The sequence below is a fragment of the Acartia tonsa genome, chromosome 3 (assembly GCF_053477335.1).
Source record: "Acartia tonsa isolate MP-2025a chromosome 3, ASM5347733v1, whole genome shotgun sequence".
In the NCBI taxonomy this organism is placed as follows: domain Eukaryota; kingdom Metazoa; phylum Arthropoda; class Copepoda; order Calanoida; family Acartiidae; genus Acartia; species Acartia tonsa.
Window position 1 is genome coordinate 27985842 of NC_137262.1, and position 16986 is coordinate 28002827.

General features: G+C 31.3%; 1 protein-coding gene across 2 annotated transcripts in view; it reads right to left on the bottom strand.

The window, feature by feature from the left end:
• Positions 1–13973, bottom strand: part of LOC145313807 (glycogen [starch] synthase-like) — a 144689-nt gene extending 130716 nt beyond the window's left edge. For both annotated transcript variants that reach the window (XM_080153421.1, XM_080153420.1), the window contains exon 1: positions 13953–13973. The gene's annotated coding sequence lies outside the window, so the exon portion shown is untranslated. The remainder of the gene's footprint in view (positions 1–13952) is intronic.
• Positions 13974–16986: the final 3013 nt, after the last annotated feature.

Below are 16986 nucleotides of genomic sequence, written 5' to 3' on the forward strand. Positions count from 1 at the left end.
ACAATAATCTGGTGTAAGATCCTATTAATAATAAATTCATTAGTACATTTAGTATCCAAGTATAGTTCAAAAAGAAATCGTCATTGTTATATGCTATATGTTAATTTTGTACAGTTTTGATTGAAAGCCAATAGAGTTGGTTGTTGGACAATTTTTGTTTTTCCATGGTCTGGGTGTGCATACAACATTGTTAGGAAAATAGCTCATAGCAAATTAACATCCAATCTATACAACAATTGTAAGGATAAAAGAATTATGATTAACCTTCCACAAAGTACGATAGTACTATGATCCGTTTTATAAAGCTTGAAAATATTGGGTTAGATAAATATAACTTCATTTTGCCCATTTAGGTATACCTTTGTAATAGATGTATTGATGTAAAGAAGGGATCTTTTTATCACAGCTTACATTATTAATATTAATAATATTATATTATTTCAATAAAATAAACCCCTCAAATTGCATCTTGATAGGATGCCAACAGTCATGAAAGGGTTTTGCTGTTAATGACAATTTATATCTATTTTATTTTTGTATTAATTCATGATATTGTAAACTGATTTGCTAATTGAAATATTGTCTGTATTGTAGGACTAACTAACAACTATGGTCCATGGTTTATATTGTGTCCGTAGCCTAGAAACCAAACTTTACACCAACACTACAATTATAAGGTTGCACCGCCTGTCCTCCAAGTCACTCAACTCATAATCACAATGCATTGTATACTGGAACACTCATGTGAAAAAAGTTATAATATTAACTCTAGGAGCAATACACCCCTCCCCTGAGACATTGAAAGGGGAAAGCGAAGAGAAAAGAGAGAGAGAGAGAGAGAGAGAGAGAGAGAGAGAGAGAGAGAGAGAGAGAGAGAAAGAGAGAGAGAGAGTGAGAGTGAGAGTGAGAGTGAGAGAGAGAGAGAGAGAGAGAGAGAGAGAGAGAGAAAGAGAGAGAAAGAGAGAGAGTAAGAGAGGGAAAAGTCAAAGGGTCAATAAGAAAGATATAAAAGACGGAATACAGAAAATGAGAATAAAATAACACTTTAAATAGATGAAATTTTTAAATTTACAATGTAACTTCTCATAGGTTCTGTGAAGGATTATGGCTATTATTAGGGAAGGTACTACCGCCTTCCTAGCAGAAATCACCCCTGAAAAAAATAAACATCCCCTTTAATTTTTTTAAAATTAATTTGAAAATTTTATATAAAAAAAACAATATTTACATTAACCATTGCTTGGAAAGTGTTGGGCGAGCGGAATCAATAGCCGGCCTATTAAATACTTATTTAGTTAAAACTAAGACTGTTTACACTGCCAAAATAAAACAAATATTGAAGTTGTACAGATTTATTGAAATAATGAAAAAGATAGATACATACAGGATAGGTGCGAAGCTTCTCTACAGGTGTCACGCCAGGATGACCCAATCTAACCACCTAATCCTGGAATAAATAACCAAGACAAGGTTCAGAAGGCAAAGTAGAAGGAGATGACTCTAAACTCTGTTGTTAGTTGCTAACCTAGCTGCTCATACGACAGAAGGCACGTTTCATTTGCCATTCAACTAAGAACATAAATACAGTCAGACGAACATTGTTAATTATAGGATTATGCTTATTCCATACGAATAATTGCCATTAGCCCGTTATAGATGACCAGACGTCTCAAGTTATAGAGCTTCTTTCCTAACGAAATCAAACAAAAATTTCAAAATTAAAAGAGAAAGCTTATATCTAGTACATGTACCGGAAAGGCCCATGTCCGTTTAAAAACTATTACCGATTTTTTAAAAATGCTTTTTTTATTTTTGTCTGAAACTAAAGATCTCAAAATTGCTCGTCAGACTGGCTTTACACTTTTCTTGGAAGCTTTTTAAATGTCTTGATGTGGTTTAGGGCTAATTTATGACCTCAAACGCCCTCTCCTAGAGGATAGGGGAGAAGCATCTAGTAACATAATATCTCATGATATAAACCAGATATTCTTGTCCCACATAAAATCATAAGTTTGCTATTTAAAAAAAATTGGTTGTATTGTATTATATGAGAAAAATTGCATAAATCATTTAGAAACAACAGAAAATAAAACAAAATAGGCCAATAGATTGACAAGGGTTCATTAATAAATTATTACTTTCCAAAATTCCATTTTATACAACCAAAAATGTTATCTTTCTAAACGGCTGGTTGAATAGGGGCTGATTTTTTTGGCTTTCAGGTTTTAAGCTATTGACCAAGGAAAAAGGGGGGGAGTTGAAGGAAATGTTAGCAGATACAAAAATAAATAATAATAACCTTGTAAATTTGATAGTTATAAATTGTACTAATTTAATAATATAATGTTAAGATTCTGTACTATTTTTTGTGGTAAAATATCATATTTAATGTAAAATATAATTTCTAAAAAAAGGCTTAGTCTTAGAGGGGGGTGGAGGCAAAGTAATATTATCATAATATTTATAAATAAAACAAAATAAAACTAAGAAGACCTTTAATGTCACCTAGACCGGTTTATTGCAACAATAACAGGTTATGTAATAAAAAGAAAGCCCAATAATAGGAAATAAGCAACCATTGTTATGCAATATTGGAAAATCATTGCAATTCTTGGAGACATTGCTTCTCAATAATTCGTTCAATATGTCTAGATCTATGTAGCCCGTTTGTTTATGTTTGTAAGTAATGTAATTATCATTTATCGTATCACATTATAGACAGCTGTCCGCGGCTATCATAATGAAAAGTTTTGAGATACAAACCAGCTAAAACGCCGAGTGTGGTATTAATTTTTTTATTTTAATATTTGTGAAAAATTCTCTGTAATACGATGCTATTCCTGATTTTTCAGTATGGCTAAGAACTGGTACTAATCATCCAGCGGATAATAATCGGTTTCGAAGACATACTAGGAATAGAAATAAAAGATAACCAAACTCAAAAGATTTTGGTCTTATTGAAGTTTTTTCTTATGTCTGAATTAAAAATAAATAATTAGTAAAACGATACAATATACATATACATTGTGTAAATTGAGTAACTCAAAGCTACATGCGCATCCTACATTTGAATAATTAGGACGAGAGAATCCAGTTGAAACTAGCTGTGAAAAGATAGACAAATATTTGCTTAATACAAAGTAGCATCATTTTATCAATTTTGTTTAAGAAGACCACACTCAGAATTTACAAAAATATTCCTTTACTTTAAAAAACATCGACAGTGAAGATAAAGATCCAGGGATCGGCAGCAACAACCTTTTTAGCCGCGCGTCTTTGAAACGACCCAATAATTCTAAGCCACAGTCCCTAAATTTCAATTGAGCCAACCGTCAGGCGCGCTGCTTTCAACAAACCTCAGATTGAGCCAAAGGCACAAAATTTGAATTCAGCCACCTGTCAGTGGTACCACTTTCTTAGCTATCCAAGAAGCCTCTGCCTCAGCCACAACAGCCATTAATGGCAAGGAAACTGGTTCCGTCTCCGAACTTATTCATGCATTTTCATGCAGTCGCAGCTCATCCAATTGCATAGATTTGAGAAATCTGGGTGGATAGAAGAAAGAATCAGTCAGCTGCAGCCATCAATTTTGATTCAGCAGTAGATGTATCCAGACCAACCGTGAGTCACACTCAGCCACTGCTACCATCAGCCGCAGAAATCACCTTCCGTAACCTACACCCAGCCACATGCACCAACCATCAGTTGCATCCGAAAATTTGTATTGAGCACCATGCAGCTCCAACAGCTAATTTGTATTGAGCCACAGCTGCCAATGAGAAAGAATAGTTCCTTTAAAATGATTTTTCAAAATATGATGATCGAATAAATGTGTAAATTGTAATTGCAATTTCTTCTTAAACAAAATAGGTATAATCCAAAAGCAATAAAAAAATCTATTAATACGCTTTTAAAAATCATTAAAAAAAAACAATCTAATTGGTAGTATTTTTAATAGATTTCCTTTTAAATTTCAGTTACTGATCTATTAATAAAATGATTTTTTGCCTTTTACTTTTTCCCTTCATGATAAATGATGAATTTAAATTGTTATCTTTTATTTTTTGTTCTATTTGAGCCATATTGGGTGTTCGAAATATTTTAAAGATGAATATTTAATTAGGCTGTTTTAAAATTTATTTAAAAGCTTTATTTCATGGTTTACCTGCTAGAAATTTAACAAAAATTTAAGTACAAAAAATCATGTATTGACAAATGGACAAAGTGGGTTGTAGAGCAGATGCTTAGTGGTCATAAAAAGAGGAGGAGTGGAGAAATATAAGAGAGGTTGATAAAAAATCACAAAACCTTTATGTATAAATATGTTATTTTTTTGCAGTATGATCAACATACTGACGGACTAAGTTAGTTGTATACAGTGTGCTCTTTACAAAGTAGCCTATCAAATTATTCTCTTGCAAAGTAAATCCTTATTCTCAAACAACACAATCGGTCCAGACAATAAAGATAGATTTTGCATTAGAATAACAAAAATTGTTAATTTTTTATTAGAAATAACGTCAATGCCCCTAAAGGCCTTTAAAGGTAACAGTAAATTTTTTTTGGTGGGTAGGTGATTTATCTTCATTGTATAATAAGCTTCACTATAATGAAGAACCAGCCGTTAGAGAGATCATAATCTACAGGCAGATAGACATCCTTAACTTTTTTTATGAGAATTTAATAATTTTATGGTTACTAATGATTAATTTTATTAATGACTTAATTACACAAAAACAACTCAAAGGTCCGTTTAAAGTAAATAAAAGATGAAATGTTATTAGAACATTATAATTTATTACTAATCATCATTAAAAGCATGAGTCGGCAGCCGCGCATTTAGATGCGAAGTTGTGACAGAATGTAACTGAGGCTAAATGCAAAGCTGTGGCTTCGGCTGAAGGTGACTGTGGCCTTGGTGGGATTTGTGTGGCTGCAGATAAGGATGACTATGGATGGCTGCAACTAAATGAAAATTTTATAGCTGCGGATAAGGATTAGCTGCGGTGACTGAAAGTCACTGAAGTAGGCTGCGGCTGAGGATGGCTGACACAAAGTGTGGCTGATTCTTTATCCAAGTTGAACAGCTTTCCGAAATCCATACGGTTATTTGCTGCTGCTATTAGAATTTTGCCTAAACTGTTTGATTGGGTTTTGCAGTGGTTACAGTAGCTAAAAAGCCGTTTGGTCAGGTGTCTGCGGCTGAGGGTAGCTGAATTTACAATTTGGTGGCCTAGGATTTCAAAAGCTAAACGGGTATCTGAAGGAGCCTCGCGGCTGATAGTGGCTAAGGTTTGAAGTATTAATTTCAATGTTAAATACATTCTTATCTTCATTTAAATAGAATTTAAATCATAAATTAAAGAAGTTGTACCTATATGTTTATGGATTTAGATATTTATTAAGAGCAAACATTATTTATTGGGTTAAACAATTCAGCCAAAGATTATGAATATATAGAATAGTTACAGACGAAATTATCAGAAAAGCTTCGTCATAGACGAAAAGAATGAGCACATGTGTCATGCACATCCCAATTGATTTAAAATATAATATTAACTCTTCGACCTAACGGGTCTAACAAAACTGGTTTTAACTATATCGTTTTCCGTTTTAATATTCGTGGAAAGCTATCTATAATACGATGCGATAAATAGCTATCAAAATCATTATATTAGTGAAACATTTGCTAAAAAATCACGCAACCTCATTTCAATTTGCAAATTACAAAAGTTAGATTTATATTTAAAGAAAAAAATGACATTAACCCTTTTACAGAATGACTTATTATTTTTGTTATTTGAGGAAAAGCTTTTCTATAATTTGTCTACTTTTAGGTTAAGTAACGATGTCGAAGAAGAACAAATTCGCTACGTGTTAAGTCACGGTTGCGGATATATTTTAGCAGAGATGTAAATGGATAAGACAATGGCCAAAAATTTATGTACATTCCTATTGGATAATCAAAATTACCTCTTTCGTAGATTATGATTGGTGGTTGAAACGTTTGGACACTCAACTTAATGAACCAACAAATCAAATTTAAAAGAAGTCTCTAAAGTTTTTAGGCCAACGAATCAGAAAACCTTAAAATAAAACTCTGGAAACCAGTTATAATGTCCCCTGCCTCCCTGTTATTTAAGCTTTTATTTCCCTTTTAAAGATCACTTTTCTTCTGTTTGCTCTTAAGGCACAGCAACCCTTCTTTTATTTATATATTTTATTTTTTACTGTTTCAATTAATTGAAGATTCTATGAAATTTTTTTTTATGCATTTTGACAGCCATAGAAATTTTAAAATAAGAGTTCCGCTATTTCCAACATACAATAGTTTTATTGCACTAGATGATCAATCAGAAGCATTAATCTATACAAAGACTTCATCAAAAGAAAAAAACTGATGTTGCAGAAATGAAATAAAGAACACCTTCAAACCAATAATTCGTTCAAAATGTTCCTACACTGTGATACAAATGGTCCAAATAAAGGATTGACCATCTAGACATTCTATATTTATTAAACAATACTTATTTCGTCAAATGATTAAATATCAATGCTGCCTCCTTTTATTGACTTTAATTGCTGTGTAAATAGAATAATTTCAAGATAAGGGATTATTAATCTGTTTAAGAAATATTTGATGCTTAGTCTTGCCACAAAGTTTGCCCAGTTTATAGTTATTTATGTTCCTTTTTATTCTACTTTTTGTAGTAAGGTTTTTTTTATTATTTCTAGAAAGGTGTGTTGCCCTATTGATGTATTTCACAAATTGTAAATAATGAGGGGATTGTTTTTTTTCCTTTATGCTAAACACCTGGAGGGGGTGAGATGTGTTAATCTAATGGGCTACCCTCTACCTAATATAACCTAACCTGAAGTGAAAACAAACATACTGAAAACTAAACCAACCCCTCTCCCCCTCTTATTTCTAATCTTAAAAGCACTGCTTTTTTATTTCTGAATTTAAAAGTTCCTCAAATCTGTGTTATTTTTGGCGTAAAATTTTAACTGTTGGCTTATATATTAATCATATAGTTATTTACTTTAGAAAAAATATGGTATTAACACTTATCTAATCCAGTATCTAAATGCAAATAGGTGAACGAAAAGACTAATTATACAAAAGCATTCACTGATTTGATATATTAAAGGATTATGCATCTTTCTACTAATTACTCGGTCACCTTTGCGTCCAGATTTAGGTAATTAAGGGCAATGATAAATGTTATAAAACCAAGGATATTAACATCCATAAAACCCACGCTTCACAAATCAGACATCAGGATTTATGAAAATAATAAAGATTATATACAAGCCTTATTCATAACATCGTGCTTGGTCGTTCTACGAATCATCAATATAATAATATTCAAAATAGGTTTAAAACATGTTTGATATTTACGTAGGACTTTCTAGTTTAGATTATAAGTTAGTCAATTTGCAAAATTGTGCCTCATATAAATAAGAAATATAATGAAAAGTTCGACATAAATGAGATGATTCCTTAAATTAAAAATCAGACGCTAAATAAAAAACTGAAAAAGAATACTCTGATTTTTTTTCTGTCATTGATAAATTACATTTCTTAAGACAAAATTTAGCACAATATTTCTTTTATAAACTGGATAATGTTTTGTTTACGTAAATATTGACCCCTGTCTGGGTATGGTTGGTCACTATTTCTGGCAATCTGTAACATAAGGACAAAAACTGTATTTATTATCCCCGTCTGTCTGTTATGCTAGTATTATGTCAACATAAGGTTGTTGTTTTAATTATTAGAATGATGATGTATTATAATACAAAAATATTTTAGCAGTAACTCTTATTTAATACAACTAGCGGCTGCGTCTGATTAGGGTAAGACAGAAAATTAAATAGCCCAAAGCCAACACTAACACTTAAATCTAAAATAGCCTTTAGCCATTAAGGGACATTTGAGAAGCTACCCTATAATGGAATAATCAATCGGTTCAGTAGTTATCGAAATCTTAAAAATACCTTACTACTTTATATTCTAGGATAAAGTTAGTTTTTATGGTATTAATTGTTACCTTACTCTAGGTTAGGCTATTTTGGGCTATTTAGGGAAGAAAAAGAGACGAAGACCAAAATATATAACTTGTTCACCGCTTTTGACGTCATATTCTCCATCTCTTTCTTAGGGGTTTTCATTCCCACTTCTCCTCTCATCTTCCTCATTATATGACGTCACAGGAATCAAAATTGACACAAAAGTTATGTATTTTGGTCTTCGTCGAAAAAGATAATAAACTACCTGCCTAATTTTCACATTATCGTAAAAAAAAGGGGAAGGTTCTCTGCTCGCATGGCTTTTCAATGGAAATCACCTTATATACATAAATAATAGTTTAAATTGTTGAGTATTTGTGCTGCTTAACAGTTAACAAAATTAGTAAAACATGCAAATTAATGATTGAAATATTTTCTTGCTGATTGTTGGAATTAAAATGATTTATTTGAGTCCAGAAGTCATAAATTTTAATATTTCCTTCCTTTATGACTAAGGGTTATTAAATACTTCTGTATATTTTTTATTAATTTTTTATAAACAATCATAATCATATCAACAGTACAATAATAAAAACACTATTGATTTGGATATTTTTTTATTATTAAAGCAACATCTTATAATCGTAGAAAACCAAGTGAACGATAATTCAGTAGGGAAAATAGATAGTGTTTCTAATCAAGATTTTGTAATATTGTAATCCTAAAGGTCTAACAAATTAAAAAAGTCTTTGACTCGTTTTTTCTTTCTCTTTGTGTTTCCTATTCAAAATTATGTTCAACCATCTTTATCATTACAATTTTTTTCTATTGATTCCTGTTCTTAATGTTATTATGTCCTACATAAGCAATGAGCACGTTAAATTATACTTAGATTTAGACCTTACCTATAATTTAAGCTTTGAATAGAAAATATAGTAAATTTTATAATTTACATAGAAAACTTCTTGGCTGAAATTGTCAACAAATCACTAAATATAATAGTTATGATGATGTAAGACATTATGAAATAATACATGAGTAATTAGGATTAAAATAGATTTAAGGATTTCCTAGGATTCTTTTTAAAAACAACTTGAAATTTGATCATATGTTAAAACAGAGATAAAGATATTTAAAACAAAATATTCTAAAACGAATTGAAAATACAACTTTAGACATTTAAATATAATACTAAAGGGATTTAAATTATAAATAAATATAATACTAAAGGATTTTAAACTATAAATTAATGCTAATTTTACACTTATTTTACATGCAATATACTCATTTCAAGTTTTTTGAAATTTGATTTGATGGTTTTTAACTAGTAGTGGCCAAACTTTTAACCAATAGTTTTAATCTAGAAGGAGTGTTTTTTATCAACAGGGGACTATGTATATCAATTTATCGTCCATTGTATTATCCCTTAAGATAACTGGAACCACTAACACTACTTCAAAAAAACCAAATCTCAAAATCTGATTGTTACCCCATCCTTTTATTTGTGGTAAATTTGCACAAAGCACTGTTGGCGGATTATGATTAAATTTCATGAATTAGAAAATGTATTGTCTTTATTTAACAGTTTTTAGTAGCAAAGCTACTCTAAAATCCACTTTGTTTGTCCGTTCGTCCGTCAGACAGTCCGTAACGCTAGGGGTGGGAATGTAATTTTGTCCGACTGTCTGTCAGCCTTACAGAGTTTTTGCATATTCTCTCTTTTTTCTCAGTTATGCAACTAAACATATGATCTATAACTTACTGTGTCCGCTTGTCCATTAGGATTTATTTTGTGCTTCGCTACTTATCATCCTTGTTATGTACTGATTGATACATTTAGTCAAATTGGTAGAGTTAAATTAGCTTCAGCATACACTTAGAATAAATAACAATTTATTATTAATCAAATCAATTTTCATATTATTTCTAATTTAGTAACATACAATTAAAGTAAATAACTGTTTATTTATATTAATTTATAAATAAATTCTATATAAATATTGGCTTCATAAGAAGCCTCATATTTTTTTATTAAAAACTAGTGGCTTCGTCCTTAGTATCTAAAGGCTCTGTTTTAGCAGGTGAATGGTAGCGACAAAATAGCCCAAACCCAACCCAAGACCTTGATTTATGAATAAAAAAGCACAAACATTCCTCTAGGACCTATGTAAAGCTTCCCTAAATGGAGAAATCAATCAGTTCAGTTGTTACAGAGATCTTAAATGACAATCAAACATAAACTTTACTACTTTATAAAATTGAACAAGAATCGATATTGAATATACAGGATATATTGAATAGGGTTTGTTTATTTCATTATTTAGATTTCCTTTGCTATTATAATTAGGAGCGGCTACGCCCCTAGATGTCCTATAGAGGGGAGGCCTAGGGAGGAGGGAGTTGAATTTGAAAAAGTATATAAATCTATTTTTTCTACGGGCGATTTCCTGTTATTTTATTATAAAGATTTGTCTCTTATTAGAAAACTGACTAGTTTTATTCCAACCAATCTTTCTTAAAGTGCGTGTGCTCGAATATCCAATAAGGTATAAAATGTGTGCATTAAATTGTTATGTGCATCTCGGGAGGGAGGGACATTGGGCCGTTTATTACACTAGTCCCCAAAATTTTATAATGATTTTTTCCTATTCGTTCTCAACAACCTTGGGGACATTTATTAAGTTTTTATTGAGGAGTTGGTTCATTACTTTGAGTATCCAAACGTTTCACCCTCTAATATTTAATTACTACAAAAAAGGGAAGTTTCTGTGCATCATCAGTGGGGATGTATATCAAATTACCGGCCATTGTCTAATCTCTTTAGAACCCTGATATGCATCTCATCTCAAACCTAAAAGGTTTTACGCAATTTTCCGGGAAAACAAACCAAAATGTATAACACCCCCCTCCCCCTCTTCTTCAGGGAATGGCCCCTTAGAGGCCAGAACGCAGTACACACATAGTACATCCTCTCGGAAGTTAGTACTAGGGCGTGTAAATTGGCACACTGTCATAGAAAACAAAAGAAGTTGAATGTATGATTACTGGAAACTAAAAACAACAACACTATAATAAATAGATCATTAGTCTGCAATTTGAATAAAACCTCCTTAGGAAGATAGGTTTTTTTTATTCACAATTTTTTCCTTCTTTTCATAATAAACTTCAAGTAGCTTCATTGATATCGTAGGCAATCGTCCTTGTTAAGAAATTAAGAATTATTTTCTTCAAAAATAATATTTCAATTTTAAAAATGAAATTGATTTAATATTGATCTTATAGATATAAAATACGTAGATATTGTGAGATATTCTCGCATAACCTGATAAAATATTTGTCCTAGCTGGCTAATTAATATAACTATACTCCATCACCTCCCTGGACTATGGAGGAACGTATTGACCAATATATTTCCCTCAACTTGGTTTGTATTTTAGCATACTGTGTTCTGTGTATACATATGCTTATAACGCATTTCCTCTCGAAGGACTATTACGCTCAAGATGTGTTGGAAAGGTATTGGGTTTTTCACAGATGGTATGCCTCAACCAAATATTACTAATGGCTACGCCCCTAATATCTAGGGGCTCTGTGAAGGGCAAAAAATAGCCTAAAACCATCCCAAGATCTAAATTAAGTTTGCCTAAAACTTAATCGGTTCAGAAGTTATCGACATCTTATTATATTATAGGATAGAGTCTATAACTAAAACTACTAGATACACTAAAATGTATCAATTAAGATTATGCCAATTAAAAAAGTTTTTTTTATACAATCGTATTTCATATAATTACCCTTCCTATATTTTCTTATTTTTTTTGTGCCTAGCCTCTTCAGAGACATTAACCCTGCTTGGCCTTAACAAGCAGTGCACTTACCCTGAGATTAAAAAAACATTAAGACATAAAATGGTTGATTTGGAAACTTCCAATGCTATCAAACACTTAAATTATTTTTAAAATATTTAAATGTATTACATTTTTTTATTTTTTTATTTTCTTCCTTGGTCAAAATAAAGTTTTAATTTTAAGCTGATAATCAATTACTACTGTTTTTTCTCTAGTAAGCATTCTTTAAGGGTTGTAAATTTCCAAAGTGATATGTAAAATTTATTTGTTGGCGTCTAATGGGGTGAGAGAAACTCCTGAAACAAATTTGTGAGTAAATTTTTTGTAAAAATATTAGATTTTTTATTATACCCAATACCAAAACTTTTTTGGCTCTAGAACACTGCAGGTATAAGCCCCTCAGGGTTAGGGATCCCATCAGGGGTTAGGCAAAGTAGAAAAAAATATCTTCCTTTAGTTTCAATTTATATGAAAATATAGGAGGAGGTTTAAGTGTTCGTCGGGCACTTTGGGGACATTGAGGGAAAGCACCATGAATTCATATCACCAAGCGATCATTGAAGGAATTTTAGGTTTTTAATTATCAAGTTCTAGCGGCTGCGCCCCTAGAAGCCTCTACGGCCATTTTAAGTTTTAAGAGAAAAAGTAAAAACAACTTTTTATGAGTGGAAATACCCTCCAACAAAATAGTTAAATCCCTTCTTTGGACCTATAAGAAAATACAATGTAAAGAAGAAATAAATCAGTTCAGCGGTTGGCGAGATCCTTCGCTACAGACAAAAAAGCTTACTATTCTATATAATAGGATAGGACAAGTCAATACTTTATTTTGCTTTTGCTAAAATTTGAATTTGCTGCATATAACCCACATTGTAAGGCCTAGGCCCTGTGGGCACAGAAACTACAGAACTCCACTCTCTCTCTCCTCTGACACTCTCTCTCTCACTCCGCTCTCAGTTACAATCCACTTCCCTGTTCTTCACTATATAACAACAGCAGAATAATACTATCTGCAAAATACCTTTGTTTTTGCAATTTTTCTTGAAGTATGATGACGTGAATTTTTACTTTTCATTTTTCAAGTTTTATCATTTAAATTGATGTTTTTAGTATTTATTTCATTATTTATATCTTGTTTGATCATTAGTCCGTCCAATCACTAAACGAATAAAGTTCTGCTTTTCATAGAAAGTACTAATGGTTCTATGGTGTTTTTGCCTATTTTTTAAGGGCAAATTTAGTAATGTATTTATGATTAAGATCAGTAACAATTCACTGCTTTTAAAAAGTATATATTCATGTTTGTATATTTTGCGTGTGAGCGAAAGCGTATGTCAATAATATGCAATTTTTTATACTTGAAATGTGCAAAAAAATATTCAAATGCGTTTCTCTGTTGATAAAGTCGAGGAGCTTTAATAGGCTACCTAATTTCTTTAATAGTAAGAAATTGGACGATTAATTGATGTACTTCCCCAATTATGAGAAACAATATTACCCATTCTTGTAGCTTGAAATTGTTGAGTTGGACATTGCTAGTCTGTACAAACCAATCAATGTTATTAAATGTCCCCAAAGTTTTTAAGACAACTAAATGAGCACGTATAAGCCTCAATGAAATCGCCATACTAAAACTTTTAAATTTATCTGTATCTCTAAACCTGTTCCTAAACAGACAATCATCGTGTCGAGAAATCTTTTTATCACACTATCTGATTGAAATTTCAGGCTTAGGCACGGCTTGCTTCAAAGTTTAGATATCTGGTAAATATTTTTTTGTAGTCTTTAGGTAGTTTTTACAAAATATTCGTTATTTTTTATTAAATTTTGCATGAGGTTTTTCCATTTAGATAATATTATTGACTATTATGATAACAACTGTATCATTTTAATAAAAAATGTTATTTCAAATATTTATTTTTCTAGATAAAGTATAAAGCAAGCTAAATGTCATTACTATTTGATCTTTTAAAGTTCATATCCCGATTGATAACGTCCTCACCTAATTTTTGAAGATTTTTTAATTGTATTTCCTAAAGATTTCGTTTCCCTTTTCGTTCTTAATACAAAAAAAACTCAAAAGCAAACCCTTCTTAGTGAAGTGAATCAAGCTAAATTATACAACCTATGATAACGTTCGAATTGAGGGATAAGGTCAAGGGCTTTCTGATGAGGTAATGGCAGTTAAAAGTGGGTAAAATACCGAAGATGCTCTATAATACACTTTGTATGTCCGTCCATCAGTCACTCAGTCCGTAACACTATGGGGGGGGGGGGTGTGATTTTCTCTCTCATACTTTCGTTGTTTTACAAACTATACGTGTCTTTTGTAACTCACTTTGTCTGTTTGCCCATTCATTTTTTGTGCTTCGCTACTTATGGATGTTGTTATCCTTGTTTTAATTTTAAAGGTTGTTTTTTTATCAACACCTGAATTTACTTTTTAATATGTACATTTAAATGAGTAAATTAAAGAGAGAGATAAAGATATAAAGTAACATCTTCTTTAACCTAATTTAATTTGTAATAATAATAAAATTTTATTGACAAATTATCAGTTCAATATATACTTTTTAATATAACAGATGCAATAAATAAGGAGTTAGATTTGCAAATATGCTTTTCAAAGTTGTTACATACCTTAAAACAAACACTCTCTGGCGCTCTATATTCTGAAAATGAAATAGTCTAAAACCATCAAGGGACCTATGTGTATCCTACCTAAAATAGAGAACCCAATCAGTTCAGAAGGTATTGAGATCTGAAGCTTCGGGCAAAAAAGCCCTACTATCTATAATACAAAGTAGAACGATGTCTGTCCGTCTGTCCGTCCGTCTGTCTGTCCGTCCGTCCCTTAAGATCTCGGTAACCACTGAACCGATTGGATTCTACTCTTCAGGGTATATTTCTATTGGTCCTGTGGTCCCCAACCCCCCCAAAAACAAAAAATCCCCCCCCCCATTTTTTTTTTTTTTTTTTTTTTTTTTGTACAAGAATTCTTTTGTAGAAATATTCTTTTGTGGAAGAATTCTTTTGTAGATTTCTTTTGTAGAAATTGTAGAAGATTTCTTTAGTTCTTCTTTTTTTTGTTGTCATCTCTTGGGGCAAAGCCCCTAGAGGCTAGGGGCGAAGCCGCTAGTTTTATATAATACAAAAAATCTTTTTTTCTGTAAAATTGAATCATAGTAAAAACATAAACAAAGAAACATAATTTTGGTAATTTTGAAATGCTGATTCCATAACTTTACAAAACAAGTGAGTAAAGTGTTAAGCAAAAATTAGCTAGTGATCTTAATTAGTAGTGAAGCATAGACCTTAGTTAAAACAAGTGTATTGTGTGATCATATTTCATATTTGTCAATTTTAAGTTGCATTTTGTTGCATTTTGTTAACAATAACAGTTCATCCTTCTATAAAAGTGCCAGGATGTCTGTCTGTTTGTACCAAAAAATCTCGCTAACATCCGGACTTATATGGCTCTCCCCCTTCTAAATTAGCTCTCTTAGATTAATAATTATTGCGGGGGAGGTTACCATTACCCTTCGAGGATAAATCGAACCGAGAAAAAAAATCAAACAACACCTATAACCAAGGCTCTGAAGACGCACGTCAGTCCCATATAATCCCCGCCATAAAAATATATGGATTGTCATATGGATAGTGTTTTAAGATATCCGACTAACTTTAGGATTCATAAAAAATTAATTTCCCTGCGGCTGCCATGCCCTTCCAAAAAAAAGGAGAGTTTTGTTCATAACTAGCGCAATAACAAAGGACCAACAACATTTTGGTTATAAAGAGCGTAGTGATATGTAATCCTTATAATAAAGTAACAGGATATCTATTTGTTTGTTTTTACTTCAGGATATCGATAACCGCTGAACCGATCGGGTTCTCCTTTGCAGGGTAGTTTCTCATAGGTCCAGGGAAACTTTAAAACTATTTTGGGGGAGGGTACCACCACCCTCCCAAGAGAAATCACAAAAAATCGAACTTTTTAGAAATATTCTCGCTTTGCGTACAGACTTGAACGCAACATAGACAATTATTTCTCAAATTAGATATTTGAAATAAAACAAGAATGACAACATCTACATATACATGTATAAGTAGCGAAACTAAAAAAATATGGATGGATATCCGGAAAAAATGAACTATAGAGCAGCTTCATAAAAAGAATATTAAACTAAAGAATTCACGATATCTTGTAAGATTTAAAACGTGAAAATATAGGAATCGATCTAACACCTCAACCAATGAGCAAATATTGAAGAAACTTTGTGGGGATATGTAAATTGTAAACTTTAATAATCCCTAAAAATATCAGCCGTCTATCTCGAATAGGAGTAAAGAAAATTATGAAAACTTAAAATATAGGAATCGAACTAGCAATCAATAAAACTTGATAAAAGTATGCAGAATATTAAAGTATTCAAACTCTGAAAATTTCTTGAAAACTATCTTGAATATGAGTTGAGAAAATAATGAAAACTTAAAAATATAGGAATCGATCTAGCACTTCTTCCAGCAATTAATTCACGAATTTTAATGAAACTTAGTGAAAATATGAAGAATGTTAACATATTTAACTGAAAATTTCAGCCTTCTATCTTTCATAGGAGCAGAGAAAATCACGTTCCCCCTTTCTGTCTCTGACAGACGGACGGACATTTAGACATTAGAATAGCTTCGCTACTAAAAAAAAACATTTACAGTGCCACTAGAGGCTTCTAGGGACGTAGCCGCTAGAGTAGGTATAAGATACCTGCTACATGTTTGCTTCAAAAAAATTTGTCAATTTCCATATTGTTAAAAGCGCATCTAAAATATCAGAATAAAAATCAATCAAAAATGTAGAATTAAATAAATATCACTTGTCAATTCAAAATTTAACACTTTTTACAATTTATAAGCAATTAAATTATTTTTTTATTACTTGCAATATAATAACTGTAAATTTTTAGATTTTTTTCTAAAAATAAAAAAAAGATCATATTTTTGTTTTTTGAAAACTTATCACACTTTAATTTAATTATATCAACTAAAGCTACAATTAAATTATTTTGACATTACATGTTGTCAACGATGTAAATAATCTTTAATTATGCATTTGCTAAAAAACATC